At 40.0% G+C, this 8,369-nt stretch overlaps 1 pseudogene; it reads left to right on the forward strand.

The window, feature by feature from the left end:
• The first annotated feature begins 4,372 nt into the window (after window positions 1-4,372).
• Window positions 4,373-5,498, forward strand: LOC110287276 (actin-related protein 2/3 complex subunit 1B pseudogene; annotated as a pseudogene).
• The last annotated feature ends 2,871 nt before the right edge of the window (window positions 5,499-8,369 follow it).

Here is an 8,369-nt window from a genome sequence, read left to right on the forward strand (position 1 = left end):
AGACTTCATCAGGACAAGGCAGCAGCTTGGGATTGTTTGTTTGCAGTACTAGAGATTGAGGCTAGCACCTCCTATGTGCTACAGAAGCACTCTACCACTGACATTTCTCCAGCCCTCTTTTATGTGTTATTTTGAGACAGAGCCTCAAAGGCCTAAGGCATGGACTAGTCTTTTGTCCAAACAGGCCTTGAACTTCTGATCACCATCTTTCTGTCTTCTGAGCAGCTGGATTTACAGGCCTGTGGCAACAAGCTTGAATTAGTATATTTTCAAAGACCTCCCAAAATGAAATCCTGTTTGTTGTTTTCTGCCATGGAAAGCTGCAATATTCCTAACAACCTAACTTATTATATAGGAACCTAAAGTGTTAAATAATGAGATGTGCAAAGCGTTTACATTGAAATGTACAGAAGTTTGCTCACATACATCTAATATGACTTAAGATTTATTTATTATTATACACAAGAACACGATAGCTGTCTTCTGACACACCAGAAGAGGGCGTCAGATCTCATTACGGGTGGTTGTGAGCCACCATGTGGTTGCTGGGATTTGAACACAGGACCTTTGGAAGGGCACTCAGTGCTCTTACCCACTGAGCCATCTCGCCAGCCCCCATCTAATATGATTTAAAACCTGATATACTATGTTCGTAGAAAAGAATTCTCAATGTCAAGAAATCTTTGTATTTCACAATATTACATATAAATGTCAACAAATTTATGTCATTTCAATGTACTATAAAAATCAAAATCTCATCAGACATTTTGTGGGGAACAAAAAAGGCAAATTGTACTCTAAATGTGTAGGAAAAAACAAAGCTTTAAAACAGAAGAATTTTGAACATTTGGAGGACCTGACTAAAGACAAACTACAGTTGTCACCACACTTCATAACATATATATATATATATATATATATATATATATATATATATATATGTGTGTGTGTGTGTGTATATATATATATATATGTATCTACAAATATAGAGACTTCAGACGAACCCCATACAATAAATTTAAAACATCATTTGATTTTAATGGACATAAAATTGCCTTAATTTGACAAAACATGATTTGAAGTTTGTAGGATAACTAAATCTACGTAATTAGCATAAGCATCATCATTGTATTATTTTCTTTTGGTAAGAGCACTTAACATACAGTTGCTTTTTTAAGTTTATTTTTATTGAAATAGTTTTTCCCATATAATAGATTCTGGTCACAGTTCCCTTCTTCATTTTCCACATCCATCCCACCTCTTCACCCATTCAACCCCAGTACTTCTTTCCCTTGCTCTTTGTAAAACAAACAGGAAATTAAAACAAAACAAAACAAAACAATACAAACAAGGGAAAAAAAAGCACAAGAAACATACATTCTGAGACAGACAAATTCATAAAAATGAAAAAATTGAAAACCATAATATATAAACAAAAAGACATGTGAGGTAAAAAATGCCTCTAACTCAAATGATATGAGATTTAAAATTTAACTCAAAAAACAAAGAAACAAAACAAACAGCCATTGAAAAATAGTGTTGAGTTAGTTTTCTGTTGGCTGTCTATTGCTGTGTCTACCCTTAAGAGTCCAAGGCGCTGAAGTGGTCTGCAACCCTATAGGAGCTGCAGGGGTCTGCAACCCTATAGGTGGAACAACAATATGAACTAACCAGTACCCCCAGAGCTTGTATCTCTAGCTGCATATGTATCAGAAGATGGCCTAGTCGGCCATCATTGGGAAGAGAGGCCCCTTGGTCTTGCAAACTTTATATGCCCCAGTACAGGGGAATGCCAAGGCCAAGAAGCGGGAGTGGGTGGGTAGGGGAGCAGGGCGGAGGGAGGGTATAGGCAACTTTTGGGATAGCATTTTAAATGTATATAAAGAAAATATCTAATTAAAAAAAAGAGTTGTTTGTTTCCCCAGTGAGACTCCATTGGAGAAACTAATTTCTCCTTTGCGAGCGGCTGTCAACTGGAGCTAGCTTCTGGGTTAGAGATGGGAGATTGTGTCTACTTCCCCCTCTAAGTACTGGGATCCCATCTGACTTAAAGCTGTGCAGGTCTTCTGCATGCTGCCACAGTCTTTGTGTGTTCATACACGTGTCAGCTTAGTTGTGTCTGAAGGCACTAGCATATACTTCCTTGGCATTTTCACTAAATATACTCAGTCCCCATATTTTATGACAGTCAGATCTCTTTTTTTTTTTTTTTTTTTTTTTTTTTTTTGGTTTTTCGAGACAGGGTTTCTCTGTGTAGCCCTGGCTGTCCTGGAACTCACTTTGTAGACCAGGCTGGCCTCGAACTCAGAAATCCACCTGCCTCTGCCTCCCAAGTGCTGGGATTAAAGGCGTGCGCCACCACGCCCGGCGACAGTCAGATCTCTTAAACTTATTCTAATATCATCTCCACCCAAACTGTCCAGCTGCTGGTGATCAGGCACAGAAGCATAATGCCATATGATATTACTCAGACATGGAATCTGCAAATTTTTTTTTTACTCAAGGTGGCATGTCAATGGAATGATGAAAGGAAGGCTTTTCTGAAAACTCCATTAAGCAACTAGGTAGTTGCATGGAAAAAAAAATGAGCCTCCATCTTTATACCTGATTCCATACAGGTTTATTTGCAATTGAACCATAATAGATCTAAACATAAAAGCCAGAATGATGAAGCTTCTAAAAGCAAACCCAGGGCACTGTGATGCTGGCATTGTATAGTTAATAATTTCTTAAATAAGGCAAGAAGTACCATGAAAGAATAGTAGATGAAACAAAATATTATGCTTGCAGAATGGAGTACCATAGTATAGACTTCAATTTTAAATGTTATAGTAGGATAAATCTAAGGCAGTGTTATTTTAAACACTATCAAAAGTTAATTGGTTCTAATGGATCACATTTTCTCCAAGGTAACTGACTCCATGTTACTGTAACTGAAGACTTAAATCTGAAAATACAAGCAAAGCATGGCAGTGCACTGCTGCGATCCTAGTACTCAGGATGAGGCAGGGGCCTCGTCTGGGCTAAATAATGACACACTAACTCAAAATAAAGAAAAAGAAGCAACAATATCAACATTTAGTAAACTTTTGTTTGTTAAAATAGTTAATAAAAAATGAATTTCTTAAAAAGCTGTTTAACACATCTTAAAAAAATGTCAGGTTTTTCAGCCTTAAACACATGTAGACATGAGCCATTAAATGGACTCAGCAGTACACACACACACACACACACACACACACACACGTAACCATAATTAAGAAGAGATCATGGATCTGAGAGGAAGTGTATGGGTGTGTGGGAGGAGCTGAGGTGAAGAAGTTGAGGTTTTAGAGATGTAAATGCAGTATTTGTGAACAAAAATTTCCAAAAAATGTAAAAAAAAAAAAAAAACCACAGACTCTGAGTTTTAGAAGCAATTTACAATAGTCAGTGCAAAAAGCAATCCAAAGTATTTGCTAGAAAATGCATATAGCATCAAAATTCAAAAGGAAAATCTCAAAGGTTTTCTGCTTGAATTCCATTTACTGTTGACATTTTGCAGTCAACATTAAGAAGTGTTAGTGTACTTTTTTTATAAGTCTTACAACGATCATTTTAAATATAGATGTCCCGTTACTTAATTCAGGCCAAAATTAATTACTTTATCTTTAGCTAACTAATGAAGGACATATACAATTAAATATTTGATTAGCTTTAATTGGAAATGACTCCATTACAGTAACCCCAGTGGACGCAGGACTTATTAAAACACTTTGACAACTAGGTGGTAAAACAACAACTTCAATCTGCTCTGAGCCTGTGCTTATTTGGAAGTGTGTCGAGCTAACTATGTGTGTTCACATAGAATGGTTTTTTTGGGGGGTGGGGTGGGGTGGGGTGGGGGAGGGTGCAGGGGTAGCACATTACTTTTTAATTACTTTTTCTTTTGTCATTTTTTCAAGAACAGTGATGCTCTTTTTTGTTGTTTTGCATTGCTCTTGAAAGAGTCGAAGTAAGATGGATTTACAATGTCATCAACTATCTAAGCATTTATTTTGTTTACCTCATGTTGCATGCTTAGAGAAGGTGATAAGCTCTCATTGTTCTGCATTGCCCAGAATTTTTGTTTTTACTTTAGATCTTATTGAAATATCCATTACTGGGGGCTAGAGAGAGAGCTCAGCTGTTTGAAATCTTCAAATTTTAATTGCAAGTAATTAAATGCACATGTAGTTGCTTAAATTCTACATTAAAATATCTAACCTTGTTCAGAGCCGGTTCCGGGAGTCGACTGTCCAGAGTCCGCGGCTGAGGAGACCCAAGGGCCTGGAAAGGGAGGACCGGGCACTGACTGGCCCAACTGCATTTTGAGCCAGGCTCTGCTGCCCAGGAGACAGGTAACTATGGCCTACCACAGCTTCCTGGTGGAGCCCATCAGCTGCCATGCCTGGAACAAGGACCATACACAGATCGCCATCTGCCCCAACAACCATGAAGTACACATCTATGGGAAGAGCGGTGCCAAGTGGAACAAGGTGCACGAGCTCAAGGAGCACAACGGGCAGGTGACAGGCATCGACTGGGCCCCTGAGCATAACCGCATTGTGACCTGCGGCACAGACCGCAATGCCTATGTGTGGACGCTGAAGGGCCGCACGTGGAAGCCCACACTGGTCATCCTCCGGATCAATCGAGCTGCCCACTGTGTGCGCTGGGCCCCCAGTGAGAACAAGTTCGCCTTGGGCAGCGGCTCCCAGGTCATTTCCATCTGTTATTTTGAGCAGGAGAATGGCTGGTGGGTGTGGAAACACATCAAAAAGCCCATCCTCAGCCTGGACTGGCATCCCAACAATGTGCTCCTGGCAGCAGGCTCCTGTGACTTCAAGTGCAGGATCTTCTCTGCCTATATCAAAGAGGTGGAAGAACGGAACGGCCAGCCCCTACAAGGTGAGGCTCCAAGATGCCCTTTGGGGAGCTGATGTTTGAATCGAGCAGCAGCTGTGGCTGGGTGCACAGCATCTGCTTCTCAGCCAGTGGGAGCCGAGTTGCTTGGGTCAGCCATGACAGCACTGTATGCCTGGTAGACGCTGACAAGAAGATGGCCGTGGCAACCCTGGCCTCTGAGACATTACCACTCCTGGCCGTCACCTTCATCACAGAAAAATAGTCTAGTGGCAGCAGGCTACGACTGCTTCCCGGTGCTGTTAACCTATGACAATGCTGCGGTGACATTGAGCTTCGGTGGCCGGCTGGATGTGCCCAAGCAGAGCTCCCAGCGTGGTATGACAGCTTGAGAGCACTTCCAGAACCTGGACAAGAAGGCCAGCTCTTAGGGGGGTGCAGCCACTGGGGCCGGCCTGGATTCACTGCATAAGAACAGTGTCAACCAAATCTTGGTGCTCAGTGGGGGCAAGGCCAAGTGCTCACAGTTCTGCACTACAGGCATGGATGGCGGCATGAGCATCTGGGACATGAAGAGCCTGGAGTCAGCCTTGAAGGAACTGAAGATTAAATGAGCTATGCAGACTGCTGCCCTCATCCCAGCTGCTGGGAGGGAGGGAAAGGGGGTTGGGGAGGCTAAGGGCTGCTTTGCTGAATGTTTCTAGGGTGCAGGACACGTCTGCAAAGGAAGAGGCAGGAGGGGAACTTTCCTGCCTATTTAACAAAAATGTGCCTTTTAAAGAAATGCTCTTCTTTATTGCAAACCAAATGTGAAAAAAATTAAATATCTAACCTTAATTACTTAGCATATATTTCTCAGTTTATTATGATACCGTTTGTAGTTAAAAAAAAGAAAAAATCCTCCTTTTCTCCCTAAGGCGAATGAACTGTCCTGTCTAAAAGCACTAGCCCCTCTTTCATGGGACACAGGTTCAATTCCCAGCACCCACAGGGGGTTTTAGAGTCATCTGTCACTCCAGTACCACAAGATCAAAATTCTTTTAGCCTCCGTGGGCACCAGACACCCACATGGTGCATATACATGCATCTAGGTAAAACATTCATACCCATAAAATAAAAATAAATAAGTCTCTCGTGTCTCTAGCTGCATATGTATCAGAAGATGGCCTAGTCGGCCATCAGTGGAAAGAGAGGCCTATTGGTCATGCAAACTTTATATGCCTCAGTACAGGGGAGCACCAGGGCCAAGAAGTGGGAGTGGATGGGTAGGGGAGTGGGGCGGTAGGGTATGGGGGACTTTTGGGATAGCATTGGAAATGTAAATGAAGAAAATACCTAATAAAAAATAAATAAATTTAAAAAAATTAAATATGTTTGTACGCACAAAATGTCATACCGTGGTATTAGAGACTTGAATAATTTAATACCAAGTTGTGCAGATTCAAATGTAGTTATGGTCTTGAATTTTATAATCAATGTACACAAAATACTGTATTTGAGTTTGGTTATAAATGTAACTGCAATATATTAATTTTATTAGGCCATGAATGTGTGTTAGTATAAAACAAAGCAGCAATTTCCCTTGAAGTCTTCAAAATTTAATTGCATTGTAAATGTACTTACAATGCAAATGCAGTTGCATTAATTCTACATTAAAATAGCTAAACTTAATCATTAGCATATATTTTCAGGTTAGGATGATGTCATTTGTAGTTGAAAATCTCCTTTTTCTCCCTAAGGGGAACTGTCTATTTTATCTCAACTTGACAGAAGCTACAGTCATTTGGGAAAAGGGATGTCCAACTGAGAAAATGCCTCCATAAGTTTGGCCTGTAGGCAAGTCTGTGGTGTATTTTCTTAATCAGTGATTGATGGGTGAGGCTCAGCTCATTGTGGGTGGTGCCATCCCTGGGTTGGTGGTCCTGGGTTCTATAAGAAAGCAGTCTGAGCAAGCCAGGAGAAGCAAGCCAGTAAACAATACTCTTCCATGGCCTCTGCAACAGCTCCTGCCTCCAGGTTCCTGCTTTGAGTTCCTTTCCTGACTTCCTTCAGTGGTGGAATGTGACCTGGAAGTGTTAAGATGCAAGAAACTCTTTCTTTCCCAAATTGATTTTGATTGTGGTGGTCAATCACAGCAGTAGAAAGCCCCAACTAAGAAGGATTCATACGTACTTTTACTTGCATGTCTAGCTTCAGCTCTGCTTCATGATTGTATGTGTGTGTGACAGAGAGAGGGTGGGGTGGGTCTGATCAGAACCACATTTTAAAAATGTTGGTTAGGTGCTTTCATCAAAAGTCTCTTTGTGCAAATCTGAACGATTTGCAGTTAAAACAGCTTCTGGCCTTGGATAGCCACAAAAAAAATGTACATTTTCATAATGCATCGGGAAAGCACATAGCTACTTAATTTGTTTGATTTATCACTTGCTCTTGGAAAGGTCTGTTAGTTGGGAGTGGCAGACCCAACAATCTCTTTATATTCCACTTAGCGGGTATTATTTGCATCTTAAGGTACAGGGAGACAACAACCAATAACATTGGCTTGATTAAAATTTCCATTTTTGAAACATTTTCTTTGGGATCCATCACAAAGTAAGCACCTTTTCGCTGCCTTTCTTTTAAGGTGTTGAGGAAGTACCATCAGTGAATTAGTTAATCAATATTTAATTCATCTCCAGATAATTACCTGAGAAATAAAATATATATTCAAGTCATTTTTGTGTTGGCTGAGGAGTAAATGTTACTGTTGAGAGTTCCAAAATGATGCATTCTTCTTACAGTATAGAATACATAGATGTTAGACAAGGAACTATAAGAAGCAAAGACATTCAGAGTTCATTTTGAAAAAGGTGAGTGAGAAAAATTACTCCACTTGAAGAGAAGTTTGGTCTGTGTTTTTTGGTCAGGGTTTAGGAAGAAATCAATCCTGTATGTCACGGACCTCTGGGAAAAGTGCCTATTACTAGTAAGTACAAAAATACAGAAAGCTCTTTTCTACAGGGCAGTGGACTCTACGGTCAAGTGAGCAACCACACAGCAAACAAGTCATTTTTATTATATGCCAGTGACTTCTTTCTCCATATTGTTTTGGGACAGCCACCTTGGAAGGGGTCTTATGGGATAAAAAATGTAGAAAACAAAGAGTATTCAAGACAAAATTTAACTTATTTATAGTGTCTAAAAGTAAATCGATAGAACTAGCAGACGGCCAGATGTTTTCTTTTTCTTTTAAAAATGTGGACACATTTTAGCTTTCAGACTGTATCTTAGCAGTACATGTTCTTAGCATGTATAAGAATCTAGGTTTAATCTCTAGTGCCACTGTGGGAAAATAAAAAGAAAACAATTTATTTCATTCTAATTAAAAAATTCATTTTGTTTATTAAATTTCATAGACTATTCAAAGCTCCTGTTTCCCTACCTGCCACTGTTTGATTCCTTGACTTTTCACATGTATAAATAAACACATTAAATTCTGAAGCAAT

Source organism: Mus caroli, unplaced genomic scaffold (assembly GCF_978045245.1).
Source record: "Mus caroli unplaced genomic scaffold, Mus_caroli_1 scaffold_5, whole genome shotgun sequence".
NCBI classification, from domain to species: domain Eukaryota; kingdom Metazoa; phylum Chordata; class Mammalia; order Rodentia; family Muridae; genus Mus; species Mus caroli.